General features: G+C 36.5%; 1 protein-coding gene and 2 non-coding genes across 9 annotated transcripts in view; 2 read left to right on the top strand and 1 right to left on the bottom strand.

Moving 5' to 3' along the window:
- The window catches only part of DNM3 (dynamin 3), a 547820-nt gene that overhangs the window by 229240 nt on the left and 292163 nt on the right, over positions 1-26417 (bottom strand). The gene's annotated exons all lie outside the window — the stretch shown is intronic.
- Positions 18711-18769, top strand: MIR199-2 (microRNA mir-199-2). Its single transcript, NR_049350.1, has one exon. It is a non-coding gene; the product is annotated as a microRNA mir-199-2 (primary transcript).
- Positions 24505-24614, top strand: MIR214 (microRNA mir-214). Its single transcript, NR_049435.1, has one exon. It is a non-coding gene; the product is annotated as a microRNA mir-214 (primary transcript).

The following is a 26417-nucleotide window of genomic DNA, read 5'->3' on the forward strand; positions in this document are numbered from 1 at the left end:
TACATATAACCTGACTTACTAAGATTGCTTCTTTGGATAGGGCTGAAAATGGCTAACCACTGAAATTGGATCACAAATCTACATTGTAAACTTGGTTGAAATGACTCAATTGCATTTGTGCCAAGTCCTTAGCCTCCAGACAAAGAGCGGCATGTGCCCTTAGCATAAACACAAGGGATACATACCCTGGACTTTGAAACAAAAGCAGAGTAGAGCTGCAGTGTGGCTCATCCACTTCTCACTGCAGCCAGCACTACCAAGCCGGTGGTCCTCAAGAGAAAGTGCCTTTCAAAGACCATTCTGCCTACAATCTACCTCATACACTTTCCCCACCCCAGAAGGAAGAGTGCCTGTGGTTTGGTAGATGGTGCCACTCTTGCTAAGTGATGAACAGGACCCAGGGGCATGCATAGGTGTGGCTCTCCCTCTGGTTTATGTCTTCCCCATGCTTGGCATCTTCAGAGCCAACGCTCATTTTTCCCGGGACCAAACACGTCACTCTACCTTAAGTCTTTCCTACAAGTGGAGTGTGATAAGAAGTAAAACTGTTGATATGGATGTTAGCATAAAGAGGCCTCCTTTAGTTTGAAGCTATCTGGGCCTCATCACCTCAGGAGAAGTCACTGCTCCATATAGGTGGTCTGGCCCAGCCAGCCAGAGTTCTCTGCACTAGGGTTTGGGGCCAAATCCCCAGCAAATAACAAGGTGCCATTTTCCTTTTCTTTGCCATTATTCCTTCTTCAGAAACCATGAGGAGAGGATGCCTGGGTGGCTCAGTGATTAAGCGCCTGCCTTCAGCCCAGGGCATAATCCTGGGGTCCCAGGATGAAGTCCCACATCAGGCTCCCTGCATGAAGCCTGCTTCATGCCTATGTCTCTGCCTCTCTCTTATGTCTCTCTCTGTGTCTCTCAGGGATAAATAAATAAAATCTTGAAAGAAAGAAAGAAAGAAAGAAAGAAAGAAAGAAAGAAAGAAAGAAAGAAAGAAAGAAAGAAAGAAAGAAAGAAAGAAGAAAGAAAGAAAGAAAGAAAGAAAGAAAGAAGAAAGAAAGAGAAAGAAAGAAAGAAAGAAAGAAAGAAAGAAAGAAGAAAGAAAGAAAGAAAGAAAGAAAGAAAGAAAGAAAGAAAGAAAGAAAGAGAGAAACCATGAGGAGAGTTGTTGCTGTTGTCCCCAGAGATTTGGATATTTCTGGTCCTCTGGCCATCATACCAAGTAATAGTACCTTAAGCTGATCACAACCCTTAACACTGCCTATTGCTTTAACTCACATTTTCTTCTATTGTACATAGCAGCTCTTAAAAAAAAAAAGCTAATTCTTCCCCTTGTCCCTGTATCATGATAACAGCAAGTAGGGAGTTACCATTCTGTTGTTTCTAACTGTATTTTTCTTCTCACTTGAAAAAGTGGTTAATTCCATATAAAGTCTCAAGGACACACACCTGTTTGCATGAAGGGGCAGACTCCTATCAAATTTCCGCTTATGTAAATGCTTTTAAAAAAGGATACATACTTCTCTATCAAAAGAATATTTAAAAAATTGGACAGGTATTCATTCGCAAAACACTCTCTATATCCATTACTCAGGTCACCTTACTCAAAGCTCTGAAAATAATGAAAAGAGTAACAAAACACTCTCATGTAATGATCTGAGAATAGCTTTAAAAAGATCGAAGTAAATTATTCTGGGAAACCTGACTTTTTTTTAGTTCTAAAAAACAATTATTTAGTATTATTAGATAACAGTTAGTAATGGCAATACACTATCATATAGTTCAAAATTCAAAAAATGTAAAAAGACACTCAAGGAAAAAGTATCTTTCTCACCCCTGGCTGAAGTAGAAGTATTTTTAAAGCAGGAGAAATACATTAGACATCTTTTTTTCCCTTTCCTTTTTTTGGGGGGAGGGGGGGTATTTTGCATGTGTATTTGTGTTTCTGAGAAATGGTCACCATGACAACATCTTACTATAAGCTACCTAACATTAATAAGATCAGAGTTTATTGCCAAATGTTTGGAATGATACTTTTTGAGTTCACAAATCATGAATTCTCTAAGTGAAATCTCAAAGCTATTAATCAAGCAACAACAGATATGCCATTGTATTATACCAGGTCTAAAGTATGTTCTTTATATAAAACTCCACATAAATAATCAAAAGCAGAGATTAGGCAAGAAATTATGCTTGTTTTTTTGAGACAATAATAGCGTGTATTGCTGTTCCCTACCGTTATAAAAATTTTTACTAACATAAGTCCACGCCCTATACACATTTGTTGAGTGAATTCTTTGAAGTCCCTGAGTAGCAAGAAATTTCACAAAATGATGGAGATAGATCAAACTAATTTTTCAACTCCTTTGCAAATATACTTTAACCAAAATATTGCCTTAGAAAATCATGCTTTTAGGAAATAAGATAACCAATCATCCAAGCAAAATGGATAAATCCCATTTTTACAAGATAACCACTGAGAGAAAATCCACAACCTATCATACGTAATAGTACCACCTGGAGTTTAACAGCAATCAGTTCCACAGAATGCTTTCTTTTTCGCTCAATCTCTCTGGTAGCAATTTACACTAATTTATTTTGTTTACTTTCCCTTGGAAGATGAAGTGTGGCTGAACATCCTTCTTCCACTTAAATCTAATTTACTTACAGACAGTTGATTTTAAGCTTCTTCCTCTGTCAAAACACCACCTTCTTTCTTTCTTTCTTTCTTTTTTTAAAGATTTTATTTATTCATGAGAGACACAGAGAGAGAGAGAGAAGCAGAGGGAAAAGCAGGCTCCATGCAGGGAGCCTGATGTGGGATTCGATCCCGGGTCTCCAGGATCACACCCTGGGCTGAAGGCAGGCGCTAAACCACTGAGCCACCCAGGGATCCCACCACCTTCTTTTTTAAACCCAATCCCACCTCCCTGCCCATCATACTGCCAGATTCCAACCCTGAATCATTTTCGTTGCTCATCTATGGTACCCTCCTTAAATCTTTCAGATCTCTCATAAAATCTGAACATTAAAATGAGATCTTGTGGTCATATTCATTAAATAAGTATGACCAATGCCAAGCAGAGGGGAAATACAACATTATTCTTCGTTGATATGTATCGTATCTTCCCCTCACCTATTCAAGCAACACTCTTGACTGAATTCACATCTCTATTATTTCCCTCTAATGTTGTGGTAAACTTTTTTTTAAATTCTTAATAAGAAAAAAAAATTCATAATGAGAATCTTACAATACTGAAGTTAGGTTGAGAAATGGGTCATGGCAACATTCAGGTTTTGCTTTGTTCTTTAGCCCTGTAGCATTCCTTTGTTCTTCCTGAACTGCATTTTATTTTTCAATTCGTCATTTGATGGTACAAGTGCCACTTTGTATTTGAATCATAAAGGAGGTTAACATTACCCCCTAATTTAGTGTCATCCAAAACTAATGAACTTATTCTGAAGTCTGTCATCAAAATCACTGATAAAAAGAGTAAATAATCCAGTCCCCAAATCAAAGTTAATAAATTCATACAGTTTTAAACAGCATGTTTCAACCTATTCATAGGATTGCTCTGAGTCTTAAAAGTAATTCACCTTTTATACCACAGAACAGACTGCTTACTTTGCATAGTTCCTCAGTAGAAACTGACTAGGCACATTAGCTGGTATTTCGCCACTATTTCACAGGGATGCTCAGAAAATTCATCAACAGGGAGTGTGCACATTGCCAAATTCCTCTGCAGGATAACAGTGAAGTCAGAAATAGAGTCAAAAGTTTCCTAACAGTATTCTGTACTGTAGCACTCAGCTGATGAGTCCAGCATCCATTTCTTTTTTTTTTTTCAGCATCCATTTCTTAAAATAGATTTCATGAGAATCATCTTAAAACTGAATCTCGTTCACATTGAGGAGGTAAAGAAACAAGTTTCTACATACTGCTAAATTTCTGAGGACCAATTCATGGGAAAAATAAGTTTAGTTCCATGTGAGGCAGGCTATACTCAGCATGGCTGAAACTCACTGAGAGAGGAACTGTCTGGCAGAAACACAGCAACAGAAGTCATTTGATGATAGAAAATTATTTTCAAGTAAAAGCTCATCTTTTGAAAAGATTATGTGGAAAAAAGCATGAGCCAATGAGGACATCTGAAAGTCTGATGAATCTAACAGGGTGCTTGCTCTTTCCTTTTCCTCCATCTGACCACCTTTTTGCGTAGCTTGACTAGTATAATGCTAAAAAAGGCAGAAATTACTAAGTAACATCAACAGGTCTCAAACTGCAAGACAATTTTCCAAAGGCAGTTGCGACCATTTAAATTGACTCAAGTCATTTGTCTCACTTGCTTCTGTACCGTATTTGTGAGTATGTGATCATGTGTACATTGCAGCCAGCACAACAGCTCTTATGTTTAAAGCTTGAAAATGGGCATAAAAAGAGAACCATTAGAACAAGATCCCTGATTTCTACCCACACCAACATTATTTATTCAAAGGATTATGATTTTAATATTTAAAGCAACATCTAGTTTATCAAATCATGATGCCATAACTGTAACTCAAAGAGTAGGATGTTAGGAAATCTTTTATTTAACAGTAAGCACTTTTTAAAAGATCATATTTTCCTTTATTAAACTTCAAAATTATTATTTATATTTTATATTTTTTATTTCTGTCTGAAAACAAACCTCAGAGAATTTTATGTATGTAGTGTATACTTGGATTTTAAATTTGGACTTTACTATTTTATCATTGATTTGCTTCTATTGACTGGTGACTTTTTTCTTTTTCTTTTCCTTTTTTTTAAACCAAAAGTCCTTTGCCTGGCCCTCAAGGAATGTCATCATCCAATCCCGCTCTATTTACCCAATCTTGTGCCTCTTCTTCCCCTACTGGTGACTTCTGCTCTACACAGACTATCTTGAATATGTTCCAAGCCTGCCTCTTCCACTGACTCTTCCTTTTGTGTACGTTCCTGTTCTTCTCCTTAACAGGAAAGTTCTCCTTTTTCCATATGTTTCTCCATAGCCACTCAATGTCAGTCATTGGCTTGCTCAGATCTTAAGCAAGTCTCTGACACCAACTTCACCTCCTCCTACTCTTCCTCTCACTTTAATGGAGTGCTCCTGGCTTTCTGGCATACTCTTGCCTCAGGGCCTTTGCACATACTATCCCCTCCATCTGAAAACGCTCTTTAATGAGCAGTCTACATGTCACACCCTTACCACCTACAAACGTTTTCTCAAACATCATGTTTCCTAACCACCCTATTTAACTCTGCAACCCCATCCCAAGATTCTCTACTTCCTTTTCTTGCTTTATATTTTATTTTTTTCATTATACTGGACTGTCACAAGGATAGGAATTTTTGTTTGTTTTATTCACCATTGTATCTCCAGGTGCCTATAATAGTGTCTGGCACATATAAGTGCTTTAAATATCTGCTGAATAAATTCAGTGAATTTAATAAATGTTAATTACTTCTAAGGCCTTAAGTATAATAAATTAAATAAATTTATTGAAATTTGTGTTGATAAGTATTCCTTTGTTTAATCCTCCCAACATTCTATGAAAAAGGTTCTATCATCACTGCACGTTTACAGATGGAAAAATGTAACATAGAGAGATCAAGTAAATTAACTATAGTTAAGTGACCAGTGTCAGTAGCAGCAACTACAAAAGAACAAACTCTTTCACACCTCGCATGTCTTCTAACCTCCCCCATATGCTCTTATATTGGCTCTATCCTTACCACAAGCTGTTGGCCATTTGCTAAAAAGAGTGAATTTATGTATGTATGTATGTATGTATGTATGTATTGTATATTTATGTAGGTATGTATATACTTCTTTCTAAAAAAGAATGTGAGGCAATTAGCCTTAGATATTATTTTCTTCTTATAAGAAGGAGGAGGAGAAATGGGAGAGAGAAGTGAAAGAGGAAAAGCCTGTACTATCACACTTACCAACCGACATTAGGGGAAAGAAATACAGAACTCAGGGTTTGGCCCTAATGTCTTCTAGAAGTTATTAGCTAAGAAAAACACCCTGAATGATCTGGAACTTGAAAAGAAGTCAGTAATGGGCACCTAGGTGGCTCACTTGGTTAAACATCAGCCTTCAGCTCAGGTCATGATCCTGGGGTCCTGGGATCAAGTCTCACATCAGGCTCCTTGCTCAGCAGGGAGCCTGCTTCTCCCTCTCCCTCTGTCTGCCACTCCTCTTGTTTGTTCTCTCCCTGTCAAATAGATACATAAAATTTTTAAAAAAGAAGAAAAGAAAGAAAAGAAAAGAAAAGAAAAGAAAAGAAAAGAAAAGAAAAAAAAAGAAAAGAAAGAAAAGAAAAGAAAAGAAAAGAAAAAAAAAAGAAAAGAAAAGAAAAAAAAAGAAAAGAAAAGAAGTCCATACTAAGTTTAGCCACTTAAAAATGAAAAGACTTCAAAAATACAAATTGCAGGCCCCTAGAAGCCCTGGGTCTATGAGCTCCACAGAGCCTGGCCCACAGGATGAGGTGGGAGTAAGACAAAGCTTGGTTCCGAAATTTTGAGTAGAAACAATAATACCAATGAGGCCAACTGAGCCAACATCCAAACCATACACACTGGTGTGGTCATATCAGGTTTTTATAGCCAACAGCAGTTCCAACTGGTTGGTGCCCCTACTCTACTTGTGAAGGATCTTGAAAATCATCCCTGAAGCTAACATTTATAAAGTGCTTAATAAATGCCAGGCACTATGCCGAGAGCTTTCAAAGATTAATTCATGCAATTCTCATAACTACTCCAAAATCACAAGGATGACAAACAATGTTCCCAAGGACACACAGCAAAATGGTAGAGCTAGACACACACTCAGGCCACCTAGCTCTTTAGTCTGTTACTTCAATGACCTGAGCATCTGTGTAAGTTTATATTATCTAAATCATTCTTTCTTCTCAACAATTGTCTTTGCCCTTTAAGTCATCCCAAACAAACTCTTTGAAGGCATGAATTTTGTGTTACTTATTTCTGTCTCTGGCACAGTGTCTATAACATGGTAGGAGTCTGACAAATGTTTATGAAATGAATGAGTGATCAGGAGAACAAATGAATGGAGTGACTAGAGCTTATTTTTATATCTGATTTGAAAAATGGCATTTCCTAAGACAAAAGACCCCCAGGCTATGAATGCAGGCTTAGACAAATTATGTATCAGTTATTAAGACAGGCCAACTAAAAGTTTTCAGATTGGAGGTTAAAATAGGGAAACAACAACAACAAACAAACAAAACCCACCATTTTAAATAAAAGTAATTAAAATTAGCCTTATATAACTCCACCTCCCTTTTCTACCACAAAGTAGGAAGGAAAGCTGTGGAAGGAAAACTTTTAATCCACTCAAGTATATGATGAACTTAATTTTATAATCTCCTTGATCTCACAGGCTTTTTCAAAGCACAAGGCCTACTGAATTTAGAAATGCATGCATGCCTGTGACTCCTGAGCATGGGTATACACAATCTGGTTATGTTTATTAAAGGGAAATCACAATTTGAATGATCGGTCTTTATGTTTTAAATATTAATGTCTCTGTTATTCACAATCCATTTTATCTTCATCAGGTTTACTTCTTCTTAAATACTAACTTCATAACTTATTTAAATTGTATAAGGGCCACAAAATAGAAAACTAAAAAAGAATCTCCAGAATACTTCTCTGAAAATAAAAACAGTTTCAGCTCTTCTCCTTCTATCTGCCCCACTCATATACCTTTTCACATAGTTTTAAAAAATAGCTAACTGAAAACACGAGAGCAAAATTCTCCTATCCCTAGAAAGAATGATCTAGAACCAAGCCCAAAAAAGAGTTTTCCTGCTTCCTTTCTTTTTCTCACTCTGAAAATAACGTCTGCCTCTAAAGACTAGCATGAGACTTTCGTTTTAATTTCAACTGAAGCAAATGTTATGGCTGTGTTACTGCTCATCAACAGGAAGCAAAATTACTCATCCATTCCACTGAGATATCTAAAACTAGAAGATTCAACACATTCTCTCCCTTCTTAAAGGATCCTATGTGATGGGATTAAATTTCACAAATTTCAAAATACATTTACGATATGGGATTTTAAAATTTAATCCCTTTGCCATTCACTTTAGTTTTAAACAGCTTGTTTATCTTCTTTCTGCTAAGCACAAAATGCAGCGCAGAAATGGAAACCAGATTTCTTTATGTAGCGAATTTCATGTGGTTTCCACATTTCTCCTGGCAGTAGTTTCCCAGCAGACATTCATCTAAAAAATTCCTCCTGGTGATTTTTAAGTAAGATGGCATCTGCAGCATTTTGTGGCACGTTCTAAGCACACTCTCAAGCACAACAAATGGCCTGTGTATTCTAGCATTCTAATTGCAGTTTATATTTAAAGTCTTTGTAAAGGTAGATTAAAATGTTATGCATGTAAACTAGCAAGGGGACTTTTAGTGGTCTTGATTCTTACTCAGGAAGGAATCCCCCTTTTTTTGACTCCTCATTCAGGATAATCTCGGATCACTATGCATTTACTAGCGTGATTCCATATGAGAAGCCCTTGCACAGCAGACACAAACTACAGGCATGGCCCCTGCCCTCAGGGAGCTTATAACCAAGTGTAAAAAGTGATAAACATCAGAATAAGCCAGATTTCTCAATTCTTTGAGAAGAATCAGCAGAGCACAAACAACAAGTGGATGAATGAATGAAACAGACAATAAAGTCTAAATGGTTATCTGAAAATATTTGGTATGCAATATTTTTTGGAGCCATAAGAAAGCTGATTTAAAGCAAAACAGCATGATTAATCTAAAACTCTAACATTCTCTCTCCTCCCTTCCAAAGACATTTAATGTTTTGTTTTAAATCAAAAGTCACTGGCTCACAAGAGAATTATTTTAAAGGCCATAAGGAAGACAAAAAGCAATGTAATTTAGTTCAGGAGTTCTCTGTTTTTTTGTTTTTGTTTTTGTTGTTTTTTTTTTTAAAGATTTTATTTATTTATTCATGAGAGACAGAGAGAGAGAGAGGCAGAGACAAAGGCCAAGGGAGAAGCAGGCTCCATGCAGGGAGCCCAACGTGGGACTCGATCCCAGATCTCCAGGATCACGCCCTGGGCTGAAGGCGGCGCTAAACCACTGAGCCACCCGGGCTGCCCCAGGAGTTCTCTGTTTTTAAGCAATGCATCTGACTGAAAATGTGAAGAGAAAAAACAAAATCTTTTTAAATAGTTGAATACATATTTCCCTGTTTCCTCAATTCCAGTACCTTCTGTGGTACTGTGTTCTGAATAAAACACAGGAAGAGTAGAGGCTGGAGAGAAGAGAAGAAAGCAATATAGTCTCACACTGAGCAAGAGAGGGGTGATGAGGGAAGAAGGACAAGTAGAAAAGAGGAGGAGAAGGAAGGAATAAAAATGAGCAATAAACCCATTTTACTGAATACCTTGTGATCACTTGGTGAAGGTGAACACATACCCAATGGATGGACATTAACACATCACTGCCTTTTGACACAACTAGTTGAAATAATTCTCTGCTTTTCTTTTCCTTAAACATTCAGGGCTACCACAAAAGTCACCAAGGGTAGAAAAATTTCTGCAACAGCACTGTAACCATCTGCCCCCAGGCACTGCCATGACAATTCTCCAAACCGTTGCCCTATAAATTACTGCAGAATGTTTTCAAAAGTATTCCCATTTATTTTACCCGTATCATTTAATTCAGGCCATCTCCCAATGGCCTCCTTCCAACCACATCTCGTTTGACAAATCAGAAAATAGTAGAATTGATCTGGTACCAAACAATTCTGGTGCTCCTTCTCTTATACTTCAGTTGTATCCCAAAATACAAAGGTTGAACTATACTGTACACCTGAAACTAATATAAGACTGTATGTAACTAGTGTAACTAAAACAAAAACTTTTTTTTAAAAATAGGCCCCATGCCTAGTGCAGAGCCCAACGTGGGGGTTGAACTCACAACCCTAAGACCAAGCCCAGAGCTGAGATGAAGAGTGAAGCACTTAACCAACTGAGCTGCCCAGGCACCCATAAAACAGAATTTTTTTTAAAAATGTTTAGGTTCAAATAAGTGTAACTTCTTCAAGAAAGATGAACTTTTGAAATACAATTAATTAAATCTGTACAAACATTAAATCACCAAACATCTTCTGCCCTAGGCATTGAGCGACTTGGCTTTAGTGTTTACACTGTGAATGTTAATTCAAAACGTGTATCTCATGCTCACAGTATGTACTGGTAAGTAAAGAGAATTGTATTATGAAAATTATCCTACATGGTTAAAATGACTTTCAGCATGGCCTCTCCAGTTTCCAACAGCATGCACAGTCACAAAAATTTATGGAAACTTTCCCTTATTGAATGTGAAGGAGATATGTGCCATGTACTGTGGGAATGGGAGTTGTAAGTGGAGAATTTGATATACTCAGGAAATCCTGCATATACATAATACACAGAGAAATACACTGAAAATGATCCAGTAGAGGAATGCAGCAAATGTGGCTCTTCATCTAAATGAGTCCGAATATACAACATATGATCTAAACAAAATCAAATTAAACAATAATAAAATAAAGTCAGAATCAACGTTAACAAATTGGATCCATGGGCAGCCCCAGTGGCTCAGCGGTTTAGTGCCGCCTTCAGCCCAGGGCGTGATCCTGGAGACCTGGGGTCGAGTCCCACATCAGACTCCCTGCATAGAGCCTGCTTCTCCCTCTGCCTGTGTCTCTGCCTTTCTCTCCTTCTGTGTCTCTCATGAATAAATAAAAAATCTTGAAAAAACAAAACAAAACAAAACAAAAAAAACCAAATTGGATTCAACCTAACCAGTATTAGCATTACCACGTGACCAACACTGATTATTTTATGATCTGAATGCAAAGATGGAACTAAAATTAAGGCTGATTCAGAAAACATATAGGACAATATTTACTGGCAAATCACTTCCCACTAGCTTTCTTATGCTTTGTTAAAGGTTAAAACAAAGTTAAGAACTGAACTTTCCAAAAATTAACCAACTAAAATGTGGTATTGAAACTGTCATGGTCTGAAATCATGAAAAAAGGGAGAGAAGCCCATTATCATCAACCTGGCTTCACTACGGACAAAGGCAATTCTACAAAAGTTAAAAGGTTCCTTTTAGGTCACTTATTATGGCTCCTGTTGTTTTCTCTGTTCAGAAAACTTGAAGGAAAAAAACTAAACAAACAAACTATAAGTTCTTTTGTTTTTTTAGTGAGCTTCTCAGTAATATAATTTCACTAGGCCCTGAAAATGCAAGTTGAATTCTAAGTAAAGGTTGTAGTGGACACACACCCTGGACCAGGTAGTACCTGGAGCCCACCCTAAACATTTTCAGTGAGGTCTGGATCTCTTAAAGAAAAAAAAAAAGCAAAAACTATTTAAAATTCTACTAGTTCTCCAGCAAAACATGCCAGTATTTCAAAAGCCATCATTATCCACTCTGGCCAATGAAATCCAAGACTACTTCTTTCTTGAAAAAAACCAAGGTGAAATGGAAAGGAAGTAAATTGTACCAGAGGAATTGTAGCAGAGGTTGGGGGAAAACTGATCCAGTAGTACACAAAGTGTGTGTGCAGTTTTTAAATGCAAGCAGCAATAACCCCCCCCCCCATAGAAATTGGTCCCCTTTAAATCTTGCATCTGCAAAATTATGAACACATTTCCTATCTAATTTATACTTGTTAACCTTCTATTGTTCCTGTAAAGCTCTGACAGGCACAATTTTTAAAAAAATGACTGAAATGTGCACACACTAAAACTAACATCTAAGATTACAAAAAACACTGAACACGTGCTAGCCTAAAAAAAAGAAAAGGTTACTTTAAAAAGGGGAAAGAATTTGATTTTGATGTTAGTAATTCTCACATAAAGACCTGGTGTAGTTTAAATAGATATATATAGATATACACACACACACACACACATCCATACACATTTATGTACACATATGTATTTTAATACATACATGAAAAACTATAATAAAAGTGGATAAACTCAAAAGAGAGTAAGGTCATGATGGGCTATTCAAAAAGATTCTCCAAAAGGTTATCTTAGGAGCGAGCTACCACTGCAGTGTTTTCAAAACAATGCTTGTTGCCTCTCTTTCAGAATCAAATATTTTCTTCTATTTTTACTTGTTTTACACATACATGGTTTATTTACCCCATGAGATTATAAACACCTTGGGGAAAATAACACTCAAACACTGCTCAAATATTCCTGAGCAGTACTTGCTATTGCTTGGGCTTTGGAGTCATAGTACCTAGCTTTGAATTGAGGGTCAGTAACTAAGGGAAGATGGGAGCCTGACTGTGCCCTCAGAATAGTACCTGACCTGCAGGAGGCCCACTTCTGGGCCAGGCCCTGTTCCAAGGTCTTATCGCACATTAGGTTTTTTAGTCCTCAAAGAAACCCTATCTCAAAGATAAGGAACCCGGGGGCCTGAACAGTTAAATAATTGCCATGGTCCATAGGAAGTTGTGAGGCCAGGATTCAAACACATGTGGTCCAGTTCCAGAATGCTCACCCTGTACTGCCTCCTGGAGCTTCTATTCCTTCATCTGTGACCAAAATCCTACCTTCAGGATTGTGGGATTACATTACATGTGAAAAACACTAGCACAGGGGCCTGATATAAATAAAGTAAGTGCTGGGGGCACCTTGGTGGTTCAATGGTTGAGCATCTACCTTTGGCTCAGCATGTGATCCCGGGGTCCTGGGTTCAAGTCCCACATCGGGCTCCTGCAGGGAGCCTGCTTCTCCCTCTGCCTATGTCTCTGCCTCTTTCTCTGTGTCTCTCATGAATAAATAAATAAAATCTTTAAGAAAAATAAAATAAGTGCTCATAAAATGTATCTAAGAAACAAAACAAATCTTTAAAAATGGAAAACTATACACTTTCCTTCCTCTACAGCTTTTCACTATATTCCTGAAGATCAGTGAAGTCATATAATCTGATTCTGTCTGGCCAATTGAAGCCATTTTTGGGTGATTAACATGCAAATAATATAAGTGTTTATAAACATAGGATTAATACTCATCTGCAACATGTAAATAACCTTTCAACATGAACTAATTTATACACAAAGTGCTTTTTTTTTTTTTTTTTCCTGTAAAAGTAAAGCAAATTCCCATGGTGGCATGAATAGAAGTATTTTAGTGTGGTCTCATATGTCCCTTGAATAAATTCTCTGGAGTCTAAACAGAATTAAGAAGCCAGTTATTACAATATACTCAACTAAACAGATTTATGTGGGATCAAACCCTTTTAGCAACTCATATAATTTGTATTTCCACTTCTGAATATACCAAGGATTATGAATCCTAAAATAAAGATACTGTGCCACGTATTGTGCAAGTACACTTATCATTGCTTAAAGACTTGGAGCTTCTGAAATGACCTTCTAGGTAATTGCAGGTATTTTGAGTAAAGCAGAAAGCTTCCTTTCACACACAATTTCCTTGTAGCCAATATGCTTCACTTGAACTCCCAGTCACAGAAAGGAGACTTTCTGTATCCCTGCAAAAAAGTGGCTCTGAGTCTTCATGTAATGGACATAGAGACTTCTTTTTCTTTACGATATCATACATGCACATTTCTGAGTCATACTAAGGAAATAAAATATTGGTGATGCCAAAAGACATCAGGAGGCAATATTCTAAAATTGTCAGTGACCCGAGGACACCATATTTCTCTTGTCCAAGTGAGCCAGTGCTCATTTTAAAGTCTGATTCTAACGTGGAATTCAATGGGAGCTCCTAGCACATAGCATTCAGATGATGCCCGTCAGCTCTTAGGGGCTGCAGCAGGCAGCAGACTGCATTCCTAGTACGCTCTCACTTAAAATCTGCCTGGGAAGGCCAGCGCCAATTTTCCTATCCCTTTATCTTGCCTTCCCCTAAAGATTTCAAGACAGTGCTTGAAATTTTACTGGAGTCATAAATCACATATTTACCTTCATGAGACTGGTTTTCAATAGAGCCAGTTTTTAAGGTTCGTCTGCAGGATGTATTATGTTACTAAAATATAGAAATGGCTGCTGTGCACGACACTGGTTAGTAAGACTCAAAGTTCGTAACATTATCTTCCTCAATTGATTTGAGGAAAGAATGTTCATAAAATACATACTGCTTTTGGTTAGAGGCTGATTTCTAAATAAACAGACTCAGCAATGGAAATTGTACAGACAGGCAAAACAAAACATGCATTAGTAAATGTACATTTTAAAATCAACTCTCACAATCTCCGCCTTTCGCAAGCTTTTTGAAGACTGTAAAATCGGTTGCATTACATTTATGATTTATAGCTGTTCTAATGTAACTTCTTTTTCAGTTGCTGAAGGAAAATCTGTTCCCTCTTCTGGACTATTTCTCCTCCATTTCACAGTCTCTTGATGTTGCATCTCTGCCTGAGAGAGCACCTCACTGCAAGTGATCTGAAGGCAGCCATTTGACTCAGGGAGGGAGAGAAAAGGGGAGAGCCTTGCTACAACAAATCTCCCAGTCCCTTTGGGCCCTAACAAAATAGGAAATGCTAGTAATTAGGGGATTGCATTGCCACCAATTAAAAAAAAAAAAAAAAAAAAAAACGAAGTGCTAATCCACACAACATAAAGTCAAACTAAGTGGGTCTATCTTTCCTAATTTGTGATGAACTGGGGTCAACTAGATTTTTATCTCAAATACAGACTGGGAAGGAGAAAACAACAAGAAAGGAAACATCACAACTTGGTTAGATCCTGCTTTTCACACAAGATTATATGACCGATAGCTACACAGGATGCTTCCAGAAGATTACGAGGCCAAAAATAAGCAAGGAAATATGGCTGGCCCAAATGTTCACATTTATTTCTAAAAGAATAGTGCAATCCGATACACAACGGCAGTACATCTATATCCAGGTTTCACATTTAAGATTAAAAAATAAGATCGTTTTAATTCTCGAATGACTGTCATGATAAAGGTTTGACCAGAAACCATACATGTACTATGTAGCTTTTATTCATTCTTCCAACCAGATGCTGAATGGCCTGCGACAGTCCACTTAAAGTATAAAGATAGCAACCCTGCCTTCAATTAGCTTACATTCTATTTGGGGAAAAATCCAAATATGTGAAATATTTGGTGACATTTCAGTACAAAACTAAGAGAAGGCAGCAGATAATTAACAAATGAATAACAGGAAACAAAATTGCTATAAGAATTCTGTAGGGGAAAAAGTGGTCTCTGTGGGCTGACAATATGCTTTGGGGGTACAGGTGCCTGGGTTAGTAAAAAGCTGAGTTCTGCCACTTACTGTTATTCCACGAAGCGATATGCTTAACTTCCAGCCTCGTCCTCATTATTGATAATAGGAATGACTACAGTACCTACTACATAAGGTTAATTACAAGAAACCGACACATTGTATATGGAAAGATTTTGTAATCTGTAAAGAAGCTATAAATGGCTATTGAGAAAGTGGTAAAAAGAATCACACAAAACTGTTACCACTAATTTGGGAGAGCAGAGAGGGTTAGGAGGATGGAAGGGAAGATGATTAACTTTTTTCCTTATATACTTTCTACTGTTTGAACTTTTATAGTGCCTGAGCACTAATTTTATAACAAAAAAAGTTAAAGCTATATAAATACTATCTGAGGTAGAGAGTCTAAATACTACCTGTGACACCATATCTGGATGTCACAAAATACTCTATTGTAAACATTAGTAACCCTGTTCCTTTATGAGTACATGGAAACAAGACTCAGTCCTGGTTTCAATTTGAGAATTTCTAAAGTCATAAAAATGTGCCAAGTTTGGGAATGATAACCAACTGAAACAGTTTTTTCTTTCCATGACATTTTAAAACAGAGCAAATTTTATAGTGACCTCAAACATCCATTGATTCAAACAATCACTTTGGTCAATGTGTTTTGAAATAGCAAGTTAAATAACATTAATTCTCAAAGGCGAGTCTTTCTGGGGCATAACTGCGCTCTTTAGAGCCTGTCTCATCAGGTATTTAACTGATAACTTTACAGACAGAGGAAAGGTCCTCAGGCCATTTCCAAATGAATGCCAAGGGCTTTCCACAGAGGCATGGAAGATTTTATAAACTGAATTTGATCACCAATTAGCATTTTTAACATTAGAAGTAGGTGTGAGCTCTTCTAGGGCAGGAATCATATCTTCTTAATCTTTATATGCCCAGTCCCTGGCATTGTGATCAGCATACGAGGAAGCAATAATAAATATTTATTGAACTTATTTGAAGGAAAGTTAACTCTGAAGCATTTTAGTCACCTGGAAGCCCAAGGACACGGGCACATATGCCAAGAACTAAACCTGTATAGTTGCATTCTGTAGAAAATCACTTAAACTACTTCAGTAACAGTAAAGATAAGTATGAATTTGAGTTCCCTGAATAAAACTTCGAAAATTTCCCTTTGTGAGAAAGAATCTCTCCTACACTTGAGAACTATAGATGTGTGAACTGAGATGAAATCATGGAGCAGTTTGATCAGAGCAACCTTTCATCTGCCTTACCCAAAATTTCCAAGGCATGTTTCATCGATATAAATAGAAGAGGGCAGAGGGAAGGCTTTCACTATTTGTGGCAGAAAGAAGCCCACACCTGGAATGCTGGATTCCTGGCTGACTATTGTACCACTGGCTCATGGCTCCTCTATGACGATTTATGAATAAACATATAGGTGCTGAGAAAGAACAGAGTTGGTATCTACATGTAGCAAGACTGTTAGATTATATGTAGTCACGTGTCTATTTCCAGTCTTATATAAGCAGTGATGGGGTGGGAGGGGGTAAGGAGTTGGGGCATCCTGGGCTTGTTCAGGCATTATGGGATGGGCCCTATACAAACAAGTATGGAAGTGGAAGTAGGTGATAGGAAGTAATCCCTCTGTCTTCCGTTGAGAGTTTAAATCCCTCTATGAATGATATACCCAATGCTAATCTCTTTGTTCCACCCAAAATTACTGGATAATTCATTTTTATCTTATTTAATCTTCCTCCCAAGGTGACCAGGGCTTGTCAAACTTTAGATTCCATTAATGGTATATGTTAATTCAAGAGGACGTTTCATGATAAGTGAAAGCTTTAAGGAAGCTCTCACTTGAAGCTTTTTGAAACATTTAACCCAATATATTTAAAAGAGTAGATTTTTTTCTGCTTCTATAAAGTATTGCATGCGTCCAGTAGAAATGAATTGCTCTAGTTGTAATTCTTTAAAGATTACTAAATTTCATAGTTTGGCTACTCAAATTATATTTGGAAGCTACCTAGGAATTCTCTCACATTTTGATCTCTGGAAGGGTAATTAATCAAGCTCTTGTTTTGGATAACTCGAACTTTAATCAGAATCCTACGGGGCGGGGATGACAGTCACAGGGCTGTATACTCCGAATATTCAACAGTATATATATAATTGAAAACAGCAACAACAGGAAAAGAAACATAGATGCCAGTGGGTTGATATGTTATAACCTTTGCTCTACCAGTACTTGGCAAATTTCAACAGTTTTAGTTAACCAGAGATAAAAACTATAAACAGTGGAATACCATTAAAATTTAAAAAAAAAAAGGATTAACACAAAATCAAGAATTAGCAGTGAAAAAGAATGCTGTACTTAAGAGCATGCATCTACCAGAGGCAATTTGTTCGAAGACTGAAGTCGTTATTTCATAGTGGAGGTTTGAAATCAAAACTTTAAAGTTTCTTTAGGTCAAGCTATAGCACAGCATTCAGAGAGCCAGCCAAAATCGCTGAGGGAAACGAGGAAGGCCACATGTGGAACTAATTACTCATGTAGAGGCCATGACAAAGAACATTTCTCCAGACTTTTCATGGGGGCTTCACTTTCAGGAAGTTGCTATAATTACTGTTCAAGTCTAGAGCAGCCTGCAAGCCGCTGACAGATCCAACAGACGAGGAGGAGGAGGGAAAGGGAGAGAGAGAGAGAGAAAAAAAAAATGAACTTATCTGCCCTTTTGACGAGTGAAATACCAGAAAATAAAGTACCACAGGAAAGCTCAAAAAAGTTCACAAATGAGCCCTGACTTCCAGCGTTCAACTCTGTGTTTACTTTTTTTTTTTTTAAATCTATCCTCTATCTTCAAATGACTTTCCTAGCCTGGATCGGACAGCAAATTTGTACTTCGACACTAACTCACTTTCAGTTGGCCACAGCAGAACTGTACATCTCGACTCTTTTTTTTTTACAGCTTTTCCATACTGAGGCCCACTTCCTGCCCAGTTGAGGAAAAAAATCTGGCCTGAAGATGAAATGACTGCTTAACATTACACTAAAACATCTGGTACCATTTTATGCACAGACCCATGTCTGAGAGCAGGCGATTCTAGCGGTCTCTCCAGCGGCACAGCGCATACCCAAACCTCCCCAGGGTGACATCATCCCATATATGGACTCTCCAGCCCAGCCCTCCCCCTTTTCCTGGTCCTAAATTCATTGCCAGTTCCCCAGTCTGCAGCAAATGTGCCACGTCAAGACTGGAAATCACAGCCCTTGAGTGTGTCTCAGTCAGTGCAACAGAATTCAGGGGGGAAAGCCGAATGCAACCCCCGGTGCAGGAAGGGAGGCTTTTCCCAAAGACCGGGAGAGGATTTTAAGTACATAGATGGAAGCTTCTGGAGATCCTGCTCCGTCGCCCCAGTGTTCAGACTACCTGTTCAGGACAATGCCGTTGTACAGTAGTCTGCACATTGGTTAGACTGGGCAAGGGACAGCATCGCCATGGACGGATGGGGACGAGAGTGGCTGTTTCCAAGGAGAAGACTTTTGTTTGCTGTTTCCAATCTCATACCCCATGTTTTTCTTCACAGGTTTTGCACACTAGGGACCCAGAAGCCCTCGGGGACACTGCTGAGAAAGGACTGCTCGGAAGAAGACCTGTGGGTAAGGCCTTCCTGACTGCTCACCTGGTCTGCGCCCAGGAGAGCCGAGGTGGGGAGCCAATGATTTGCGTTCACGTGCGAGACAGACAGACGTACATGCATGGTGGAGAGCTATGCGTTTAGCTTTGAAAGAGGAACAATATGTGGTATAGAGCGATTTACTGTATTGATACTGGATTTCTGAAGATTTAGAAGTCAGGGATTTCCTTAAGTTTAAAGTTTTTCCCACTTCCAAATGAAATATGGAAACACTCCAAACACTTAAGAATAATTTAATGAGGCTAGTTTTTAACTGTTGAAATGAATAATCCAAAGACCTGAAAGCTTATTTGAATAAGGGCTGTCGGAGAACTTGTAACATTCCCGGGTTGGATCCATTTTGCTTCAAAGGAAAGAATATTAGCTATTTTTAAAATGCTATCCGAATAGTGCTTTTTTTTTTTTCAAAATTTACTTACATAATATAAATCCCAGGAATAGTAGTATCTAACAATAAAAGAAGAGGCTGCCAAGCTTTTGCCCACCAGACAATGCAGATGGGACTGACCCAGGAAAACGCGCCAACCCAGAACTTAGTCAGCAACTGATGAAGTCGGAGAATAGAAGAAACCAAACCTCTGTCTTCAGATATCCCAGTATATATATCTATATATATATCTATATATATATAGATATATATATCTATATATCTGTGTTACAGTTTTGTTTTTTAGTTTTTTTTTTTTTTAATCCTAAAATGGTTGATAATTGTTGGTCAGCTGAGACCTCATGCCTATATTTTACAATGCTTCTATTTCTCGGAGCATTTAAAATGATAAGGTACTTTGTCTAGAAACCCACTGATAAAAAAGGAATTTGTAAACGAAGGCAAAGTTTTCTTTGGTCAGTTTCCAGCTGTCCTGGAGGTGAAGGGGGGTGGGGAGGAAGGTGGGAGGGAGGAAAACCCTCAAGCTGAATGAAATCCCAATAGAGAGAATAATAGAGAAAGTCTGGGTTGCAATATGATCCATGCTAAACTTTAAAGGTGGGCCTCTTAAAGAAAGTTCTGGAGAAACGTTACTGCCTCACCCCTAATTCTTCCAGCCCCCAATTATATCAACTCCCAAACAATTCTATATAATGAAAACATCTGTTCTATAGGCTTTTATGAAAAAAACCAATGTGCTCTCTTTTGTCCTCCTTTAATTCTTCAAAATTTTAGTGGTTCCTGAACAAATCCTTTTCTAAATTGTACATTTTGCAATAATTCAAAAATTGTCACAAGTTCTCTTTTGCGAAACATTTTATTACAAAAGGTTCCCCAAGTTATCTTTTGTGAAAACAATTTACTTTTAAAATTACCCTTTTGATCATCCCCCAACTGGTATAAAGAACATATTCCTATTTCCTATTCATAGTTTTTAGTTAAAACATAAAAAGCAAGGATAAATTTACTTATCTTCTCCATTTAGATGATATAATAAAGTCACCCTTTGTTTTTTCTATTGTGACTTGGAGGCTTCCATATTAATTATTTTTAATAGAACAAGAGATGTTTAAAACCTATATAATTTCTTTTTCACAATGAAACTGGAAAAAAACTTTACTAGGTAATTACGGAAGCTTATTTTCTCAAAAAATTATATTTTTACTAATTGATGGACTTACTGAGGAAGAAAAATAGCTATAAGGGACTTTGGCGATGTTTAAATTTTTCTGAAATTTTTTTAACTCTGTAGAAATGACAAAATTTCATAACTAGCTTTCATTTCATGTATATTGAATTCAAATGTCTTTCTTCACGTTAACTGGTCTTTTTGTTTCTACGAAATTAACCATCACTGGTTGCCCACCAATTTTCTCCCTCAGGATGACTTTTAGTTTAGAGATAGAGGGGACCCGATGGTGTCCTTGGCAGAAGTACAGGAATAGGAACATAAGAAATAATTTGTAGAGGGGTAGCCGAGGAGTGCCTGCAAGTGCTCGGTGGAGTCCTGACAACCCATTTTTGATGCAAACTTTTAACAAATGAAAAGGAATCACACTTATTTTTAAATTGCATGAGCTAAATCAAGAATCAAATGTAAAAGCTCATTTTATAAACTCCTGCTCACTGAAGGCAGGACAGGATGGTCCTTAATGCGCTGGTATATATACCAGCAAGTATACACACATATCATAAAATAATACCTTATCTATTTGCAGGGTAATTAGAGCAATGTTTAACTTTATTTTGATATTACTTTATAAGGAGATATACAAATATTTTAGAGGTCATGGGATCTATTCCAGAGGAAAGTAACCAACAGTGACATCTTCAACTAAAACTACCCCTGGATATGATGGTAAGTACTAAAATTAAACTTTGTACATTGTCAGAAAGAGAAATATGTCTGCAGGGTCTGTCCAAACTGCATTTCAGGAAAGCTTAGTAGTTATTTTTTGTTTCAATGCATGGATGCCTGGTAAGTTAGGCTAGGTGGTGGGTTAAAAGGAAAACTTTTTCTGCCATCTAACAGAAACGAAACGTAGGGCCTTACCTTCAACACCATCAATCTGTAAGTGGAAGAGGATCAATATAAAACAGTTTATATTTTCCAATCTCATTCCCTATTGTTTAAGCCCCAGATCTCACAATCAAAGAAAGTTTGTTTATAGTGGGACAAAATTTCTTACTGATCACTTTCTTGCAATCAGTCAATATGTTTAACGCTCTCCCTGCTTGGCATGTCTGTCTTTCGGCCCAGATAATAGTGTTTATGTTTTTTAAAGACCAAAATATACTGTCTACCCCCACCTCTCGCCTTACAGACCACCCAAGTTTTTCACGCCGTGGGAAAAAGCTTAGGCATAAAATGTCTAATGAAAGAATTTTCCTTTTTTTTTAAAGGAAATAAAAGGAAAATACAACTTGATAATGTGAAAAAGTTCACTCAACCACCAGCGTCCATCCTTAAGAGAAGCCAAAGCTTTCAATTACCCTACAACAGCTCTGTTCTTTAAAAACAACCTATTTTCCTCTTTTCTAAGGAGAATATCCCACCCCTCACAATAGTGTCCAAATAATAACTAAGTGACCATTACTCAGAAATCCCAACTTAAAATAACTAGGAGGTCAGGGCTTTAACCTGAAGGGAGACAAGAAATTGTCTTCAATAAAGACAGAAATTTTCTTACTTGGTTTCTTCTTTTTACTTTTTTGTGCTGTAAATTAGGTCAAGAGAAATATTTACCCAGGTTTTGAAGGTCTCTTATTAAAAAGTTTTATCAGTTTTAATAAATAGAGATAATGAAGTAAATTAAGGAAAATCATTAAATCTTCATATTGGACTTCCTGACCTATCGTGACAGCCAGTTTCCTGAAGTTGCTCTGGTCTAATTTTGCTGTGAAGTACTTAGAAGATAATTCTTCCATTGTATTTTTTCCTTAAGATAATAAATAAAAGACAAAAGAAAACAAAGTGTAATAATCGTATTAAAATTACTTGGTACGATAATAATGTAAATAGCTCTTTTATATTTTAGTTAGCATTTTAAGTGATAATGAATTGATAGTCACTCTAGCTGAGAGATGGAAAAAAACTCTTAAATTTTTTTTCAGCCTTTGGTCTTTTTAACAAGATTAAGGGCAGATTCAACATAACAATGAAGTATGCATATGCCACATAGTTACTGTAATTGTAGTTTAAAAATTTATTAGAAACATTAATTGTCCACAAGTCTTATAAATAGTCATTTTTTAGCAAGATTTTTCCCCCTGAAAAAAAGTTATGGTTTTTCAGGCTCAAATATTTTTGGATATCTTGTTTTATTAGAACTGTTTCATATTAAAATATAACATATAAACTCACAAATATTTCTTTCTATTTTTTCAGGTTGCATGCATCATTCCTTTAATTGAGCAGAGTTAACTGGATCAAATTATTTATGGGAGAGAGGGAAAGCTATACAGAATTACAGTAATTTTTAATTTCCACCAATATACTCTTTGTAAGTGAATCACTCTAAATATTTTCTGTTACACTGAATGCAGCAACAATAACAAAGTAGTTTCATAAGGTACTTGTTTTTACATACTCTGACCTTGTAATTATCTAAATAGCAGCCAAGTTTACTGACATTTTTGATTCTGTCAGAAAAAAAAAAGTTCTCTACTCAGAATGATGACCAGAAACAGAATCAGATATTTATTTTCTTGAAATCAAATAAATAAATGGAAAATTGCACCTATCAACTCTTTGTTAAAACTGTACCATATCTAATCAATGCATAAAAGTTCAGATGTGTAGAAAACTGTAATTTTTTTCAGTCTCTAAGAACAGTCTCCATAAAGTTTCTATTTGCTATTTTCTCAGAATTTTATAATTAAAGGGAAATAACAAACTACGAATTTTCTTTAAAATTCTTTGGAAAAATATCCCAAACTATACACTCCTTGGACCATAAGATTTTGTTTTGTTTTTGAAGAAATTCCACTTATTGGAATTTTGACTATCTAAATATTTTGTGTTTTAAAGGGCAGGGGAACTTATTAAATACCTCTATGGATGTGAATTGATCGTTTATAATAAAAAGCCAGTAGAGTTATCCTTGAGTCACCAGAATTACATTTTCTAACTGTATTTAACACCATTAACTCTTTCTCATACAAATTATAAGAAAACTTTTCAAAGGGTATGGTTTTACTTTTTGGATATGAAATAAAGTTTCCTTTTCTGTGTTTAAGGAAATTTTCTGTAACTGTACTTCACTACCAATGTCCAAAACACATTCTGAGCATCACCATGGGTAACAACTTCTTACTTTATACCCTTTTGATAAATGGCACGGTGCTGTAGCTAAGGTGGAGCATGTAAGCTCACTCTGCTTTTTATTTGGTCTTCACATCCATATGTAAATACTTCGCATTAAAAAGAATATGAGAAATTTAACTAAGTTCTCACTGCTTTACAAAGTATTGGCAAAAATACATCCCCTTATAAAATCCCACTATCAAAGCATCGGATACCAAAGTTGGCTGGTTGAATTGCCAAATACATTAGGCTCATTAATTATTTTGAAAATGGCTGCCGTTTCCATGTAAACGACAAGTTTCTTTTTCATGGGCTGGGCTATGGTACTTATCTACTACAAGAAACATGTATAAACATAGTCTTTATCTTTAACTTCAGTTTTAAAATATGCAGAGTTTTTGTGAAGAGGAAAAACATCTGGTTCAATTACTGTGAACTCTGACTGCATGTGGGCCAGTAATAATAATATGAATTGGATTTAAGAATAAACCTTGTGCTTAATCTTTTTTCTTTTTGTTTTGTTTTGTTTTGTTTCCTTAAAATTTCAATGTGAGTTTTCTGTTAAGTCCATTATCCATGTTAGCACATTTGGAACAAATGTAAAAGTGTACTTTCTGAATAAAGTCAAAAGTCTAACTTGTTTTAGTTCCCTAATGTTTTAATGTTTAATTCTATTGTGTGTTTTTCTCCCTTTCCCCTCACCCTCCAAAATCACCAAATCTGGAAAACAGACTGATTGTATCTGCCCATGAGCAAAGGAAACCCGAAGGAACCAAGGGCCTGGCTGGACGGAGTTGTCATGTGTCTGCCTGTCTACACTTGCTGTGCAGAACATCCGCTCACCTGTACAGCAGGCACAGACAGGCAGTCACATGACAACCCAGCCTGAATGACAACCAGCCATTGAAAGAAAGCAGCCCTCACACCATAGCATCTACACCAAGAGCTACAACCAAAATGAGGGGCGCGGGGGCCTGGGTATTTAATCTGTTGGTTTAATACTTAATTCGTATGTATTATTTTATTATTATATTTTGATTCAAATATTGAAACCCACCAAAAGTAAAGTGAGTGGTGCTTATGAAATATAATAAAACCCATTTCTGAAAATGTTCCTGTGCTTTCTATAGTTCTCTTTTCCTAATTGTTGTCAGTAAATTACTACCCTTGACATTAATTGTACACAGCTTTGCAGAACCCCATAATCAATATGACAAAACAATATAACTTCAGTCTAATGCTTGACAGAGAAGAAATGATTCTAATAATTCTACTACAAAAACTAAGTTTAATTTTTCTGTATCATGATTTTTTAAGAGAGAGAAGGAGAAAAGAAAAAGGGAAGAGATAATGTTTCAGGGGATCATATATTTTGAGTTAATACTACCAGTTTGGGTCTGGGTATAACATAGCAAAAAGAGTATTTCAAACATACTGTTCATAGGTATTAAAATAGTTGCTTCTCTTCTGCTGATATATAGAAAATTGTAATTGAAGCTTCTATATTCCCATCTGTCATGATATACAAAGATTTATTACTTTGTCATTGTTTAATTAAGAAGATTACACTATAGTTCTAAAGGTGGAGTTACCAAGGCCAATGCATTCACTTGAAATACATGTTCCCATTCACTGTAAACTTTGAAACTCTTGAGATGTTCAGGCATTCAGTTATTTTTCAAAAAGAGCAAGGAAAAGGATCAATGGTAAAACAATGTAAATTTTGCCATATCTCTTGAGGAAATATCAAAACTTCAGTATAGTGAACTGGAATGAAATGATCAGGGCTGGCTTGCGTATATGAATGTTTCAAACACTGATGGGTAAAAAAAGTGTGGAGACAGATAAAATTAGAAAATTGTCAACTCTGATTTGATTCACTAAAATGTTTTAATTTCAGTATTTAAAATTAATTTCATTTTCCTTAGATTCTTGTCAAACTTTTGAAAATGTTGCACAAGAATAAACAAAATTTTCCATTTTTTTAACTTAATTAAATATTTCAAATATATAGTTTGGACTAAAAAAACTAGTTTTCTGCAGATTTTTCAGTTTTAAAATGAAAGATTTAATCTTAGGGCTAAAAACCCTATGAGGTTAAAAATTTCTAGGATTTTGTGCTATTTGGTGTTTTACTGGGCCTGACACTAATTTCTTTAAAAAAAGAGAAAAATGATTCTGCAAAAAAACGAAGTAAAAATACAATTAAAGCTACATTCTTGCATTTAACAATTTGGCCTTAGGATATATATCTTCTGCAAAAATATACTTCTGCAAAACACATTGAGCAATGAAGGTTTTTACCTTAAATGAAAGTCTATGACTAGCAATAAAGTACTAAACAATAGTTCACAAAACATAAAATATAAACAGGAAGACAATATAAAAATGTCCCACAAAATATTTACATATTACCACCCAATTTTAAATGTTTCATATAACCCGCAGCAGATGCCAACACGAGTCCACATTTGCATCACTCTACTGAACCCTGCAGGGCAGTCCCAAGACAGTGTTTGAGACCACTCCGGATGACACAATAGCAGGTCAGAACATAAAGATGACTGTTCCATTCCAGCAAACTCCAAAGGGAAAGTTAGGAGGCCAGCAGAGTCATCCTTAAGTGAGCTGCTCAGGATAACATTGCCAATAATATTCCCATAAAATTTGACGTTGACATTTTGGTTTTA

This window comes from Canis lupus, chromosome 7, assembly GCF_011100685.1.
Source record: "Canis lupus familiaris isolate Mischka breed German Shepherd chromosome 7, alternate assembly UU_Cfam_GSD_1.0, whole genome shotgun sequence".
Lineage (NCBI taxonomy): Eukaryota > Metazoa > Chordata > Mammalia > Carnivora > Canidae > Canis > Canis lupus.